Raw genomic sequence first — 16,254 nt, 5'->3', positions numbered from 1 at the left:
TTTCCTAAAGAAAACTGAGTTGTCCCTGCCTCAAGTCTGAACCCCTACAATATATATATATATATAGCATATACTAGACATGTATGAATTTCCCAAATACGAATTTTTATGCATACGAATTCCATACAAAATTAAATTTATGAATTTCGGATCCAAATTCATAACGAAAATTTGTAATTGTGACGAAAAGTTAACGAACCTAAAAGTTAAAACCCCAGGAAGTCAGCACAGGGATGGTGGGAACCCTATGGGGAATTTCTATGCTTACGAATTTTATACAAAATTTCGTTAACGAATTTTGGATCCAAATTAACAGAATTGTGACTGTTGTTTTGTTCACCAATCAGGAAGTCGGCACAGCACAGGGATGGTGGGAACCCCTCATAATGGGCACAGCGGGTGTACAGACCCGGGAACTCAGCACAGGGATGGTGGGAACCCCTCATAATGGGCACAGCGGGTGTACAGACCCGGGAACTCGGCACAGGGATGGTGGGAACCCCTCATAATGGGCACAGCGGGTGTACAGACCCGGGAACTCAGCACAGGGATGGTGGGAACACCTCATAATGGGCACAGCGGGTGTACAGACCTGGGAACTCGGCGCAGGGATGGTGGGAACACCTCATAATGGGCACAGCGGGTGTGCAGACCTGGGAACTCGGCGCAGGGATGGTGGGAACACCTCATAATGGGCACAGCGGGTGTACAGACCTGGGAACTCGGCGCAGGGATGGTGGGAACCCCTCATAATGGGCACAGCGGGTTTACAGACCCCGGAACTTGGCACGGGGATGGTGGGAGCCCCTCATAATGGGCACAGCGGCTGTACAGACCCGGGAACTCGGCACAGGGATGGTGGGAACCCCTCATAATGATAAATTCATCATAATGAACTTTTGTTATTTTAACGAAAAGTTTATGAATCTAATGAAAATTTGTATTTCGTCTGAATTGAATTTCATGTATGAAATTCCAAAATATTTTTTTTTCAAACGAAACTAATTTTTTGATGGCGCCCATGTCTACTATATACATATAAATAGTGATATATGTCACTATAGGCTAAGAAGGTTGGAGAATACAACTAAGAAGTAATGGAGGAATATGAGGGTTTAAGTGGAGTCATGTTGTACATTTTTCATCATCTAGGTGTTGCTAAAGCCCCCCCCACTACCCCAATCCCCTTTTTTACTCACCTTGTTTTAATGCCGGAGGGAATTCCAAAACCGTCCGATTGCAGGCTGTTTGTCTCTCACATGCAGATAACCTGACGACTGTCAGTACTAAAAACGCTCCCAACAGCCACTGGTCCAGTTCAGATCCTCCTTGATTGCTGATTTGCTAAACAGAGAGAGAGAGAAAAGCGGTTGAACACGGAGCGCACAAGGCAGGTCCACCTATTCCATATGTGAGGGACTCTCAAGAATCAAGCTGCTGAGGATTACAGAGAACCTCAGATTAAGGCGAATTAAGAGGGATTTTTGAGTTTAGCACAGCTGCCATATTTGCTGCAGTTTTGCCTTTTATTGCCAGTGGCTACTCTGTACCATGGGGATTCTACAACTTGCAAGTCTGAGATCCTTAGTGAGAGTATTTATTACATATTTATTACAGACAATTTTATAGAGTGCCAACAATTTACACAGTGCTTTACATATACAGTATATTGCACATTCACATCAGTCTAGGGTTGCCACCTCTTCCCTTTAAATCTGAACACACATTGTTCTGAATAAGGCACCAAGTTTAATTACCGCCTTATCTGTATTATATTAGCCTCAGACCTGTCTATGTCATGTGTGTTGGGGTTTAAAGGGATGAGGTGGCAACCCTACATCAGTCCATGCCCTCAAGGAGCTTACCAGCTAAGGTGTATGCCAATACAGGAAGATATTGAGGTGAGTATCCAACTTTTAGAGGCAGCTTTCTGTTAACTGTGGTGTCCCGGGACCCAGATGGCCCCTGCAGTAGTCTAAAGCAGGGGTTCCCAATCTGTGGGACTGCAGCCTCCCCTCTCTTGGTTCTTCAGCCATCTGTAGATCCCTTAACCTCCAACAGTGCCTCCTAGCTCCTGTAGTGCCTTCCAACCTTCCATAGTGACCCACAGTGCTCCCTAGCCTCTATAGTGCTGCCCAGACTCCCACAGTGCCTCATAGCTCCCCATAGTGCCTCCCAACCTTCCATAAAGGCCTACAGTGCCATCCAGACTCCCACAGTGCGTCTTAGCTCTCATACTGCCTCCCAAACTTCCATAGTGGCCCACAGTGCTCTCCAGCTGTCTATAATGCCACCCAGATTCCCACAGTGCTTCCTGGTTCATGTAGAGCCTCCCACCTTACCACAGTGACCCACAGGGCTCCCCAGCCTCCTACAGTGCGGCTGAGACTCTCACAGTGCCTCTTAGCTTCTGTAGTGCCCAGGGCTGGATTAACGTAGGGGCAATTGGAGCTGCAGCTCCAGGCCCCTACCTTAATATAGGCCCAGCCACCCAAAAAGGACATGGAAAGCAATGGGTCAACGGGAAGAGATCTCCCCTGAAGGGCCCTGCATTCCACATGCACCGCCTGGGCAGAGTGGTGGGATTGTTAATGGGCACTGCATGAGCAGTCCTAACAGAAGCCTGGGGCACGCCAATGCAAGGCCCTTACAGAAACTTGGCAAGTCAAATGCCAGGCTTCCCTAGTGTCATGCCTGTGCGGCTGTGCACTTTTGAGTTTGGGCGCATGCCAGCACAGGCTTTTGGAAAGCAGAAGGGTGCCCAATAAAAGGCCCACCAAAATCCTCAGCACCAAGCACATGATGCTCTTAATCCGGCCCTGGTAGTGCCTCCCAATTTTCCATAGTGGCCCACAGTGCTCCCCAATCTCCTACAGTGTTGACCAGACTTCCACAGTGCCTCCTAGCCTTCTATAATGGCCCACGGTGCTCCCCAGCCTCCTACAGAGCCCCCACTTGCTGTAGAGTCCCACCCAGACTCCCATAGTCGCACACAGTTCTTCTGAACCTCCTACAGTGCCATTGCCTAGCTCCTATAGTGGCCCACGGTGCTCCCCAATCTCCTACAGACCCCCAGCTTGCTGTAGAGCCCCCAGCGCTCCATAGTTCCTTCAGCTTACAACAGTGTACCACAATGCCCCCTTCCTCAGTGCTTCTGAGCCCTCTCCAGGCACCTCATGCCCTACTGGGCCACCAAGTCTGATGCATCCTCTAACTCACTCCGCACGCTCTCCTCCACAGTAATGTAAAGCCTTCAAAAATGTTACGTTTCGTATGCCCATACTTTTTATTGTGCAAGGATAAATTGTATCCTTTATAGTTGTGGCATGTAAGGTTTTGGAAGAAATTACTAGACCCTGGTCTTGGAAAGGATGAGAACCTTTGGTCTAGAGTACATTAAAAAGATGTGTCGCAAACCCAAATTAGTTCAGTAAGATTTTATTTTTCAACATGAGGTAAAAAAAAAAAAAACCAACGCACTTCAAGCTCAAACCTCTCCCTTTATCAGGGCTTGAATGCTTATAGTAAATGTTCACGGATATGGGACAATAGTTGGAAAGTCAGCAGATTGAGATGGACAACCTGGTGACCCCAAGCACTAGCCTATTTGTTGACTGTGGAAATATTTTCAATTGCCATTGTACTGTTAGCATTCAAGCCCTGACAAAGGGGGAGGTTTGAGCCCCTGAGGTGTGTTGGTTTTCTAACACTCATCATGAAAAACAAACTCACTTGTGTTTTTATGGCACTTTCATCCCATAGCCCATCTGAGGATGAATAACTGTGTGTGGGTGCAATGAACTGAACACAGCTGTACCTGGCTACAGAGCATGGAAGGTCACCTACCCTCCCCCTCCACAGGTAGAATGAACACAAACAATATCTTTAAATATCAATAGTACCCAGGTTCAAATTGAATTCATTTGCAAAAGCAATGGGGGAAAAAAGTATATTGCGATCATTTTATTGATGGAGCGATTAAAAACAGGAAGTGGCAGACTCTACCATGAAAGTAGACGCCAATCCAATCACTGAAATCTTATCTAAGCTTTAGAATGTTCATCGAACTTATTTGGCAGTTACAATGTTGCAAGATTACATTTTATAATTCATGTTTTAGAATGTTTAGGGGGTACTCAGACCCCGATCTAGTGCTGGGGCCCCCCCCCAGATTTTAGTTGTAACCCCCCCCCCCCATGTCAGGTTACATCTTCTAATCCGTAAAACTTTATGGGGATAGTTGATGTAAAGTGGACTCTAATGGGGGCAATTGATGTAAGGGAGCAGTCTGAGGGGGTGATTTCTGTAAGGGGGCACTCTGATCAATACACCAATTGCCAATCGCAACCACACAAACCTGAATGAATCGGGTTCATTCAGTAAAATGCTTACTTGTAGTCCAGCTCCATGAAGACATGGTTTGACCAGTTTAGTGTGGAGGAACTCAAGTATCCTGCACAGGGGTGGAATGCTGTTGGTGAGCCAAGCCACCTGACACCACAAATTCCCACAGACACCCTTGTAAATCTTGTGGAAAGCCTTCCCAGAAGAGAGGAGGATGGTTTAGCTGCAAAGGAAGCAGCCCCAAAATAATGGCCATGGGGAAACTCCAATAATGGGCATGGTTTTGTAGAATGAGATGTCCAGCTCCACAAAGATATGGCTAGACCGTTTTCTGTCCCAAAATGACTGACTGTGCACCCCACCCCCCCCACCCCATGTGTACAAAGCCAGCTCCATAAACATGGTTTGACCAGTTTGGTGTGGAGGAACTTAAGTGCCCGCACAGAGTCCTGACCTCATCCCTACTGAACACCTTTTGGGATAATCTGTAAAATCAATAGTCAAGTCTTTTTGGTGTCCAAGGTAAAGCTCAACATCTGAGCCAGGTCTTCTCATATAATATCAGTACCTGACGACAGTGGCGCGGCACATGCATTGTGGGCGCACGGGCGCCGCCCTCCCTGTTCATGTGCCCGGCTCCTTTCTGGATGCCGGACACATAAAATACTATGGTGGGGGGGGGGGGTGTATTTTGAAGCACCAGATTAGAGACAGAGGCTCTAATGGGCTTCAAAATAGGGTGGGTTTGAGGCACAGAGCACTGTGTCCCGATCCCACCCTGTTGTGTGACATAACGCCTGAATTTTCACTAGTTTCACATTAACGTTCCTCCCTGCCAATCAGGAGGCAGGATAGTGAGACCTGCCTCCCAATTGGCCTAAGCATTAGGCGATCCTCATCACTTCCTGCCACTAAAGAAGAGGAGGAGCAGAGCCCCGCCACATGAGCGGTAAGTGACGCTGGACTGACTGTGGGTGGGTGGGGGGGTTGGTTAAAGTGACAGCCGGGGGACGTGCCTGGCTGCATATGATGGGCACAGTGAGGCTGCAATTGACTTTTATTTTTTAAATAATTTTTCAGTTTGTTTGTGTGCCCCCCCTCCCCCCAAACCATTCAATATACACTTAGGCCCCTTTCACACATGCGGACCGTATGTCCGTATTTCATCCGTCCGTTTGCGGATGAAATACATGCATCCCTATGGGATAGCGGGTGTCTGCGGATGAACATCCGCTTACCCCCGATATCATCCGTCTCCGCTATGGTCCAATTCTGCAGACGGAGGAAAATCCTATTTTTCTATCCATCCGTAGAGCGGATCGGATGAACACGGACAGACTGTCCATGTTCATCTGATTTCCCCCCCCATAGAGGAGAGCGGAGATCTGACAGGGCGGTCCTGGGTGCAGGGACCGCCCTGTCATCCGCTGGCTCAGCGGGGATCAACGGAGCAATCCCTGCTGAGCAAGCGGATGTTCACGGGGCGGATCATCATGGATCCGTCCTGTGTGAAATGGGCCTTTATTGAGTTTTTTATTTTTTGTTCTGTAGCTGAAAGTTAAACATTTTCTTTTTTGGTTTACTGTAAATCACAAAAAAAGGAGAAACCCATAGGTGATCAAATATCACCAAAAGAAAGCTCCATTTGTGTGAAAATGAAATTTGGGTACAGTGTTGCATGACTGCGCAGTCACTAAAGTACCTCAGTGTTGAAAAGCAAAAAAAGGCCTGGTCGTGTAGGGGGTAAAAAATTCCGGAGCTCAAGTGTGTGTGTGTGTGTGTGTGTGTGTGTGTGTGTGTCTACCCTGTTACCCCAAAAATATGACCTAGCGTGATTGTCGGTGATGGATGCAATATATGCCCTAGTTAAAGTCCTTGTAGGTCTTATTTTCAGGGTAGGGCTTATTTTGGGGGGGAGGTAGGGCTTGTATAGCAGCCATCACTGACAATCACACTGGGTCTTATTTTCGGGGGAAACCGGGTATGTAGACAGCCATTTTATAAAGGAGAGCAGGCGCATCTGGGGGGGTGGCGGCCGTTTGGGGCAGGCGCATCTGGGGGGGTGGCGGCCGTTTGGGGCAGGCGCATCTGCGGGGGTGGCGGCGGCCGTTTGGGGCAGGCGCATCTGCGGGGGTGGCGGCGGCCGTTTGGGGCAGGCGCATCTGCGGGGGTGGCGGCGGCCGTTTGGGGCAGGCGCATCTGCGGGGGTGGCGGCGGCCGTTTGGGGCAGGCGCATCTGCGGGGGTGGCGGCGGCCGTTTGGGGCAGGCGCATCTGCGGGGGTGGCGGCGGCCGTTTGGGGCAGGCGCATCTGCGGGGTGGCGGCGGCCGTTTGGGGCAGGCGCATTTGTGGGTTTGGCAGCGGCCGTTTGGGGCAGGCGCATCTGTGGGGTGGCGGTCGTTTGGGGCAGGCGCATCTGGGGGGTGGCGGTCATTTGGGGCAGGCGCATCTGGGGGGTGGCGGTCGTTTGGGGCAGGCGCACCTAGGGGGGGGCAGCAATACAACAGAAGCCCAACTTTACGTTTGCAAGGCAGATTCAACAATGGCAGCCGCTCTGATCTTTTTTGAAACTTGCAAAAGGGGGAAGGAACACACGGGAAAGGCAAATTGCACAATAATATGAAAGGTCACTGCCACTTTCAAACCGGGAAGCAAAAAAAAAAGTAACTGTCTTTTTAGCTCCTCGGGTTACAATGCTGACGAGTGCAAGTGTGCCACCGGTGTGCATTGGTCTGTATATTGCTCTGTCCATGAGCGCCTCTCCATTTTATCTGCTGGTTTGCTGTGGAATAAGGGGAATAAACAAAGTTATTCCCTTACCTGTGATAATGGGTGAATGTGTATAATAGATATAAATAGTAGGGGCTACTCCATTGTAAAGTTAAAAAAAACATAAATGTGAACAATGTAACAAACTGCGCACCCTATTCCTTTTTTTTTCTATATATATATATATATATTCTCTATCTCTCTCTAACGTGTAGTGATAACACACGACCACTAGGTGTCCCTAGCAGAATAACAAAGTGAATGTGCAAATTAGCAATCATGTGTTACGTTTTAAAAAAAAAAATAAGAGAATTCATGGCAGGGCTCTGCCTCCCTTGACTGCATGTCCCTGTGCTGGAGTATGCACTGGAGCACAGCCTTCCTGTTGTGAGCAGCCTAACCTGAGCCAGCGGGCTCTTTAAGTATTTCTTGCCCTCTCAGTACCTTGTTTACTCTCATATCATATCAAAGTCCCAGTGCCTCTTGGATGCTCTTTATTAGTGGATTGCACCAATATATTGCTGCTGTGTTTTGAGTTAAAAGAAAGATGGACATTTAAACCAAATCCAAGAGGCCAGAGAGCCAGGCATGAGGCAATTCCTTGGTAGCAATCGTTTACTAGGAGTACCGCTGGGTTGCTACACATGGAAGAAATGGCTCCCTATGTAGTAGCATGGTAGTATCACTTGGTTGCATTTATTTGGAGCAATTAGGGGGAGATTTACTAAAACTGGTGCACACTGGATCTGGTGCAGCTGTGCAGAGTAACCGATCGGCTTCCAGGTTTTATTGTCAAAGTTTTAATTGAGTGAGCTGAAGTTAGAAGCTGATTGCCATTCACAGCGGCACCAAATTCCAAGTGCGCCAGTTTTAGAAAATCTGCCCCCTAGGTGTGGATATTGGGACTTAATCGCTCCTACATGCTACTTGTGTACCTCACTCTGTAGGGAGCCACTTGCTCCATGTATCAATTATTTGATCACTACATCTTGCAAAGAATCTCTAGCAATTTTAGTAGTGAACAGACAAAAAACAAGAGGCACTGGTGGTATAGAATGCTTACTTGTAATGACCAATCATGTGCCAAGGGAATTAATAAATTAGATTTGTGCTTGTACAGGATTGAAGTGAATGCAGCCCCAACTTATTAACTAAGCTCAGTGAATGTCATTTTGCAAAGTTAATGTGTCTACCTTCAAAATAAATCAACCTCAACACCAACTGCCACCATAGACTGTCAGTGCCATAGTGGTAAAGCAATGGTCTCTAAATGGCGGCCCTTTCCTTGACTTTATCCATCTCTTGGGCCACTATTCCCCCCCCCCCCCCCCCAACCCCCACTGACGGCAACCGTGTAGCATAGTTCCTCCCACTGACGCCAATGATGGGGCACGATTCCTCCCACTGACGCCAATGATGGGGCACGATTCCTCCCACTGACGCCAATGATGGGGCACGATTCCTCCCACTGACGCCAATGATGGGGCACGATTCCTCCCACTGACGCCAATGATGGGGCACGATTCCTCCCACTGACGCCAATGATGGGGCACGATTCCTCCCACTGACGCCAATGATGGGGCACGATTCCTCCCACTGACGCCAATGATGGGGGCACGATTCCTCCCACTGACGCCAATGATAAGGCATTGTTTACTGTTTGTTTATAAAGTTTGGAGACCCCTGGTATAGCGGACTGAGAGGTTATGGACCATGTGATGGACCCCTTCCTCTTCCATGAAGGCTGGAATCTGTGCCTCTGCTATCCAGACTTTGGATCCAGGTGGTGGTTTGGATGTGTTCACAGAAAGAAAGCACCATCTCACCGCTACCAACCAATTGTGATGGACCCCCGTACTCCAAGATGAGTTTTCCCGTCATAAATTCTCCCTCTGTCTGGGACCACACGATCCCTCAGAGCACCCAGTCATTAGCTGTAACTAAATGTAGGGGGCAAAAACTGACTCTTCAAACACATGTAACAGATATACAACTCGGGGACAACCCCCCCCCCCCCTCCCCTCCCCTTCCCCTTTGCCCTGTTTACCCCATCCTGAATCAATCAGAGACACACAGACATTGAAGCATTTGAACAATTGAGCAGCTTATCAGCAGAGAGGGCTGTTGGAGAGATTCTGCCCCCCCCTCCCCCCCCGGTTTACATGCCAGGAACACAAATAAGAAAATCCATCCCATAATACACTCCTTCTAAGGCAGACAGACACAACAGAACAATGGGACACACCCCAAACGATCCCAGAAAAGTGTGCATGAACAGCACATGACAACACACAATATATACAACATTCCAGTGTGGCTGTACAGCGAGTCCGATTAGCGCAGATCAGACTGGGGTACTCGGCCACTCTGTGCCCCTAATGGACACAGGGTGAGTTACACATAGGAGGGGTCGGGGGAGCTGGACATGGAGTTTCCAGAGCTCTCCAAGCTGAGTTCTACAAGCCCCCCCCCCCCACCCAAAGTGACTCTCGTCACAGGTCATGAAGGACAAAAGACCCCTAATACATTGGGGTAGAATATAGAAGTAGATCATATTCAGTTTCTTTTACTTTGTAAAGTACATTTCGCTCATTAAAATATAAAATATTGAAAGAGGTGAGCTTAAGTGAAAATTCACTTTGCAAAGAATTCCCAACCGTGTCAAGGCAATATAAATAGATTTATTTACTGCTTGATTAAAATATTGAAGTGAGCAAAATGTTATCTCATTCACTAAGCTAAGTCAAGATCCACTTTTAAAAAGAGCACAGGCCCCACTGAGTCTTATTTTATCTGCCGTGGTCTTCATAACCTCTATGTCCTCTACATTAAGGCATTGGCACAGTCTACGGTGGCAGCTGGTGTGTCTCCTCTGCATTCATACAATGCACCCATGGAGCTGTGTAGGTCTATATCAAACCTCATCATCCCCCCCCCCCCAATAACAATTGGGGGCCCCTATATCAAATTAAAAAAACAAAAAAAAGCAAAATTCACATCAGCAACTATTGTCTTGTTTCCACTGAGTGGAACGGTTTGGTACGGTACGCTGTTTTGAGCGTTTCCATTATGAAAACGGCCCATAGAACCATACTGCACCATTCCTGGTCCTGCTTCAGATGCGGGGCCATAGAAAATGGTACGGTTAGGGCGGAGCTTCTGGTATCACACAATACATTCCACTGATTGGCAGACAGAAAAAACATTAATGCTCACGTCAAAGGCATTTTTTCTAAACCCCATATGGGTCCCCTGGTGGTCCGACTTTCAGTGGAAACGCTCACCTGAATAGGCTGGACCATTCTAACCCTTCCAAACTGTACCGACCCGGTCCGCTCAGTGGAAACTAGGCATTCGTCTTAGCCCCTGTACACACGGTCAGACATTTTGACAACCAAATCCGTCGGATCTTGTCCGAAACTGTTGCGTACACACGGTCGGACAAAGTTGTCGAAAAATCCGATCTTTCAGAACGTGATGACGTAATTTCGTTACGATGGGACTACGTTCAGGCTAGTAGCCAATAGCTTTGGTGTAGGAATTTGATCTGAGCATGCGTGGCACTTTGTCCGATCAAAATTCTCTACACATGATCGAAGTATGTCCTATCGGACCAGTTTGTCGGAAAATATTTCCAGCAAGTTTGAAAATTTGGTCCGCCGGATATTTTCCAACAGAAACAGTCCAATGCATACCACACACAGTCGGATTATCCGACAACACGGTCCGATAGGACACATTCCGACGGATTCTCCGCCCGTGTGTACAAGGGCTCAGTGTAAACCAGGAGCCACACACAGCTACCGGAAAAATATTCACCACAAGCTGGCGGCCACTGCATAATAATTTCTTTACAAGACAGAGCAACACGTAGATCAATCTGCTCCATAGACATGTTAGGAATTCCAAGGAAGGAAGAGAACCGGTGTATTGGTGGAACGCCGAGTCTAAATCTGGAAGGGTAAGACTTTGGGGATCCAAACTATAGCGGAAGCTCTCTGGCCACCATGGTATCAATGGGGGGGGGGGGGGGGTCCCCTGGAGTAGTATAAGAAGTGTGGAGAGAATGGGAAAGATGGATATAAAATGCCTCCAGTACATCTTTTTCACAGAACAAGAGGTCAAAAGAAAAAGTCCAATGCGGTTTGGGGGTGGGTTGGGGTAAACACTTTACTGTAGGAAGTATTGAGGCCCTGAATTGCGCTGGATTTTTCTTTGACCTCTTTTCATGTGAAATATAAATATGCATGACTAATTTTTATTTTCTGTGGAACTTTCATTCCACCCTCACTTCTAAAAGAAGGAAGGAACTAGAAATTTCAGCAGAGGGACGGAAGGAGGGAGACGCTTCAGCGGAGGGACGGAAGGAAGGAGGGAGACGCTTCAGCGGAGGGACGGAAGGAAGGAGGGAGACGCTTCAGCGGAGGGACGGAAGGAAGGAGGGAGACGCTTCAGCGGAGGGACGGAAGGAAGGAGGGAGACGCTTCAGCGGAGGGACGGAAGGAAGGAGGGAGACGCTTCAGCGGAGGGACGGAAGGAAGGAGGGAGACGCTTCAGCGGAGGGACGGAAGGAAGGAGGGAGACGCTTCAGCGGAGGGACGGAAGGAAGGAGGGAGACGCTTCAGCGGAGGGACGGAAGGAAGGAGGGAGACGCTTCAGCGGAGGGACGGAAGGAAGGAGGGAGACGCTTCAGCGGAGGGACGGAAGGAAGGAGGGAGACGCTTCAGCGGAGGGACGGAAGGAAGGAGGGAGACGCTTCAGCGGAGGGACGGAAGGAAGGAGGGAGACGCTTCAGCGGAGGGACGGAAGGAAGGAGGGAGACGCTTCAGCGGCGGGACGGAAGGAAGGAGGGAGACGCTTCAGCGGCGGGACGGAAGGAAGGAGGGAGACGCTTCAGCGGCGGGACGGAAGGAAGGAGGGAGACGCTTCAGCGGCGGGACGGAAGGAAGGAGGGAGACGCTTCAGCGGCGGGACGGAAGGAATGAGACGCTTCAGCGGCGGGACGAAAGGAAGGAGACGCTTCAGCGGAGGGACGGAAGGAAGGAGACGCTTCAGCGGTGGGACGGAAGGAGGGAGACGCTTCAGCGGAGGGACGGAAGGAGGGAGACGCTTCAGCGGAGGGACGGAAGGAGGGAGACGCTTCAGCGGAGGGACGGAAGGAGGGAGACGCTTCAGCGGAGGGACGGAAGGAAGGAGACGCTTCAGCGGAGGGACGGAAGGAAGGAGACGCTTCAGCGGAGGGACGGAAGGAAGGAGACGCTTCAGCGGAGGGACGGAAGGAAGGAGACGCTTCAGCGGAGGGACGGAAGGAAGGAGACGCTTCAGCGGAGGGACGGAAGGAAGGAAGGAGACGCTTCAGCGGAGGGACGGAAGGAAGGAGGGAGACGCTTCAGCGGAGGGACGGAAGGAAGGAGGGAGACGCTTCAGCGGAGGGACGGAAGGAAGGAGGGAGACGCTTCAGCGGAGGGACGGAAGGAAGGAGGGAGACGCTTCAGCGGAGGGACGGAAGGAAGGAGGGAGACGCTTCAGCGGAGGGACGGAAGGAAGGAGGGAGACGCTTCAGCGGAGGGACGGAAGGAAGGAGGGAGACGCTTCAGCGGAGGGACGGAAGGAAGGAGGGAGACGCTTCAGCGGAGGGACGGAAGGAAGGAGGGAGACGCTTCAGCGGAGGGACGGAAGGAAGGAGGGAGACGCTTCAGCGGAGGGACGGAAGGAAGGAGGGAGACGCTTCAGCGGAGGGACGGAAGGAAGGAGGGAGACGCTTCAGCGGAGGGACGGAAGGAAGGAGGGAGACGCTTCAGCGGAGGGACGGAAGGAAGGAGGGAGACGCTTCAGCGGAGGGACGGAAGGAAGGAGGGAGACGCTTCAGCGGAGGGACGGAAGGAAGGAGGGAGACGCTTCAGCGGAGGGACGGAAGGAAGGAGGGAGACGCTTCAGCGGAGGGACGGAAGGAAGGAGGGAGACGCTTCAGCGGAGGGACGGAAGGAAGGAGGGAGACGCTTCAGCGGAGGGACGGAAGGAAGGAGGGAGACGCTTCAGCGGAGGGACGGAAGGAAGGAGGGAGACGCTTCAGCGGAGGGACGGAAGGAAGGAGGGAGACGCTTCAGCGGAGGGACGGAAGGAAGGAGGCAGACGCTTCAGCGGAGGGACGGAAGGAAGGAGGCAGACGCTTCAGCGGAGGGACGGAGGGAGACGCTTCAGCGGAGGGACGGAAGGAAGGAGGGAGACGCTTCAGCGGAGGGACGGAAGGAAGGAGGGAGACGCTTCAGCGGAGGGACGGAAGGAAGGAGGGAGACGCTTCAGCGGAGGGACGGAAGGAAGGAGGGAGACGCTTCAGCGGAGGGACGGAAGGAAGGAGGGAGACGCTTCAGCGGAGGGACGGAAGGAAGGAGGGAGACGCTTCAGCGGAGGGACGGAAGGAAGGAGGGAGACGCTTCAGCGGAGGGACGGAAGGAAGGAGGGAGACGCTTCAGCGGAGGGACGGAAGGAAGGAGGGAGACGCTTCAGCGGAGGGACGGAAGGAAGGAGGGAGACGCTTCAGCGGAGGGACGGAAGGAAGGAGGGAGACGCTTCAGCGGAGGGACGGAAGGAAGGAGGGAGACGCTTCAGCGGAGGGACGGAAGGAAGGAGGGAGACGCTTCAGCGGAGGGACGGAAGGAAGGAGGGAGACGCTTCAGCGGAGGGACGGAAGGAAGGAGGGAGACGCTTCAGCGGAGGGACGGAAGGAAGGAGGGAGACGCTTCAGCGGAGGGACGGAAGGAAGGAGGGAGACGCTTCAGCGGAGGGACGGAAGGAAGGAAGGAGGGAGACGCTTCAGCGGAGGGACGGAAGGAAGGAGGGAGACGCTTCAGCGGCGGGACGGAAGGAAGGAGAAGCTTCAGCGGCGGGACGGAAGGAAGGAGACGCTTCAGCGGCGGGACAGAAGGAAGGAGAAGCTTCAGCGGCGGGACAGAAGGAAGGAGACGCTTCAGCGGCCGGAAGGAAGGAGGGAGACGCTTCAGCGGAGGGACAAAAGGAAGGAGGGAGACGCTTCAGCGGAGGGACAAAAGGAAGGAGGGAGACGCTTCAGCGGAGGGACAAAAGGAAGGAGGGAGACGCTTCAGCGGAGGGACAAAAGGAAGGAGGGAGACGCTTCAGCGGAGGGACGGAAGGAAGGAGGGAGACGCTTCAGCGGAGGGACGGAAGGAAGGAGGGAGACGCTTCAGCGGAGGGACGGAAGGAAGGAGGGAGACGCTTCAGCGGAGGGACGGAAGGAAGGAGGGAGACGCTTCAGCGGAGGGACGGAAGGAAGGAGGGAGACGCTTCAGCGGAGGGACGGAAGGAAGGAGGGAGACGCTTCAGCGGAGGGACGGAAGGAAGGAAGGAACTAGAAGATTCATTGGTGGAAGGTAAGGAAAGGGGGAAGGAGACACTTCAGGGAAGGAAATCGCTGCAAGGAAGGAGCTAGAAATTCTGTAGGAAGGACAGCAAATATTTCCATTTATATTACATTACCAGGATGACTTCTTGAAAACGCTTCACTTGAGTCAATCAATCAACTGAAAACCCCAATTGACAGCGGTCCGTATGATTGGAGCCCTAACTGAGTTCCTGTACATGGACAGATCCCAGGCTTGTCACATCCCATAGGTGATGTATAAAAACTTCCCATAAAAAAACCTTCTATAGAAAGGAAAGTCCAGGAAGGTTCTTGAGCGTTGCTGCACCTGACACTAAAGATGATTCCACATTGGACCTCCTCAGAGCTTCTTTTGAGCCCAATTCCTTCACTTTTAATATCATTTATTTGACAAACACCCCGGGGTGATACTCACAGTTCTGCACTTGGCCGCTCCCAGGGTTCGATCTCCGCTCCCACTCATCCTCTAGAAGTACTCTGAGAAGATTAAGCAGATTAAGTGAAGATTATCTCTGCTAAACTATTAAGAATCCCCAGACTTTGCTGACCTCTGACAGATGGAGCCGCGGGCAGGTGACCACACAAAGGCCAGAACGCCAGCCACCACGATGGAGCTCGCCCCTTCCCAACTCTGTCTACGTGTGTCACCAAATTCCAGGGTAATATATCCCAATCATGATCTATAAGTGGTACTAAACTGCAACAGAGATAAAGCAGGTTCCTTGTTTGTTTTTCTCAGGACCAGATAGACGGAAATGCAGATCCTTTGACAGGCATAATTATATACATAAATTAGTGTTCTGTTTGCCTGGGGTTAAGTGTAGCGAATGACATTTTGGACAAAGTGTCATTCATAGTTGGGTTCTGAGGGTTAATTATGTAGGTTGAACTTTGACATCAGTTTGGCCGGGCTGTGTTAGAAGTTCTGCTTGGTCATGTGAGCAGTGAGGTGCACATGACAGGCCAGAACCAGGCCTGGTTGGACGTTTTGGGTATCAGCCTTCTCAGAACCAATCAGTGGGTGTGCCGGGCCCCGCTGAGGGGTACTTAAGATGTTGAAGTCACGTGTTCAGTAGGAGTTTGTGCGTCCCGAGCGATCTGTTCTTGTTTCCTGGACCGGGGTAGCCCCGCGAGGGGTCCTGGTCATGGGGTGTTCGACATCCCGCAATGTGCTTCTGGTGGTTACCCCCCCCCCTCCCCCCACTAGACCTGCCTGGTCTGGGGTAGGGATCCATCTGTTCCCGAGTCTCGGAACCGGCTGGTCCGAGGCGCAGTAACTGAGGGAGGATTCAAGGTGTCCGGGTGTGCTCTCTGCTTGGAAGGGCACCACATCTCGTGGAAGTGACCGGGGGAGGACTCTTCGGAGGAGGGCCAACAAGCCGACATCCTGAGAAGTGCCTGGTCACTGAGTTGGGAAGGACATTGAGGAATCCACGCTTTTTCCAGTACTATCAAGGAGACGGAGAACGTTCCAGGTACTGAGGAAAAGGTTCCTGTTCACCTTCAGTTACAACTTGTTCAAGATCAGATATTTTACAAGTTCTGAATCAAAGTGCCGATTGCCATGATCTCTGGCTAGAGATCTGTTCAGCCTTGAAGCACTCAGCTGCGAGTGGCTACTCTCTGGGTGGTATTAGAGACTTTGTCTGCAGTTCAAGGTGCCCGAGTTCTTCACCCTTGCCCTCTGTTCCCAGGCGAGACTGTGTTGTTGGATGTTACCCCTGCAAAATAAAAAAATTCAA

At 51.0% G+C, this 16,254-nt stretch overlaps 1 protein-coding gene across 2 annotated transcripts in view; it reads right to left on the bottom strand.

Annotated features, from left to right (window-relative positions):
* PDE6H (phosphodiesterase 6H) overlaps positions 1–15,080 on the bottom strand; it is a 31,215-nt gene extending 16,135 nt beyond the window's left edge. Inside the window, exons 1-2 of one of the 2 annotated variants that reach the window (XM_077467456.1) lie at positions 14,928–15,080; positions 1,200–1,344 (exon numbers count right to left, since the gene is read on the bottom strand). The gene's annotated coding sequence lies outside the window, so the exon portion shown is untranslated. Of the gene's footprint in view, positions 1–1,199; positions 1,345–14,607; positions 14,848–14,927 lie in introns of those variants that run through there. The other variant, XM_077467457.1, reaches the window with a different exon arrangement.
* Between the last annotated feature and the right edge of the window lie 1,174 nt (positions 15,081–16,254).

This window comes from Lithobates pipiens, unplaced genomic scaffold (assembly GCF_037356315.1).
Source record: "Lithobates pipiens isolate NorthernLeopardFrog02 unplaced genomic scaffold, aLitPip1_a1.2 Scaffold_56, whole genome shotgun sequence".
In the NCBI taxonomy this organism is placed as follows: domain Eukaryota; kingdom Metazoa; phylum Chordata; class Amphibia; order Anura; family Ranidae; genus Lithobates; species Lithobates pipiens.
This window is presented reverse-complemented; position numbering and strand designations above follow the sequence as displayed.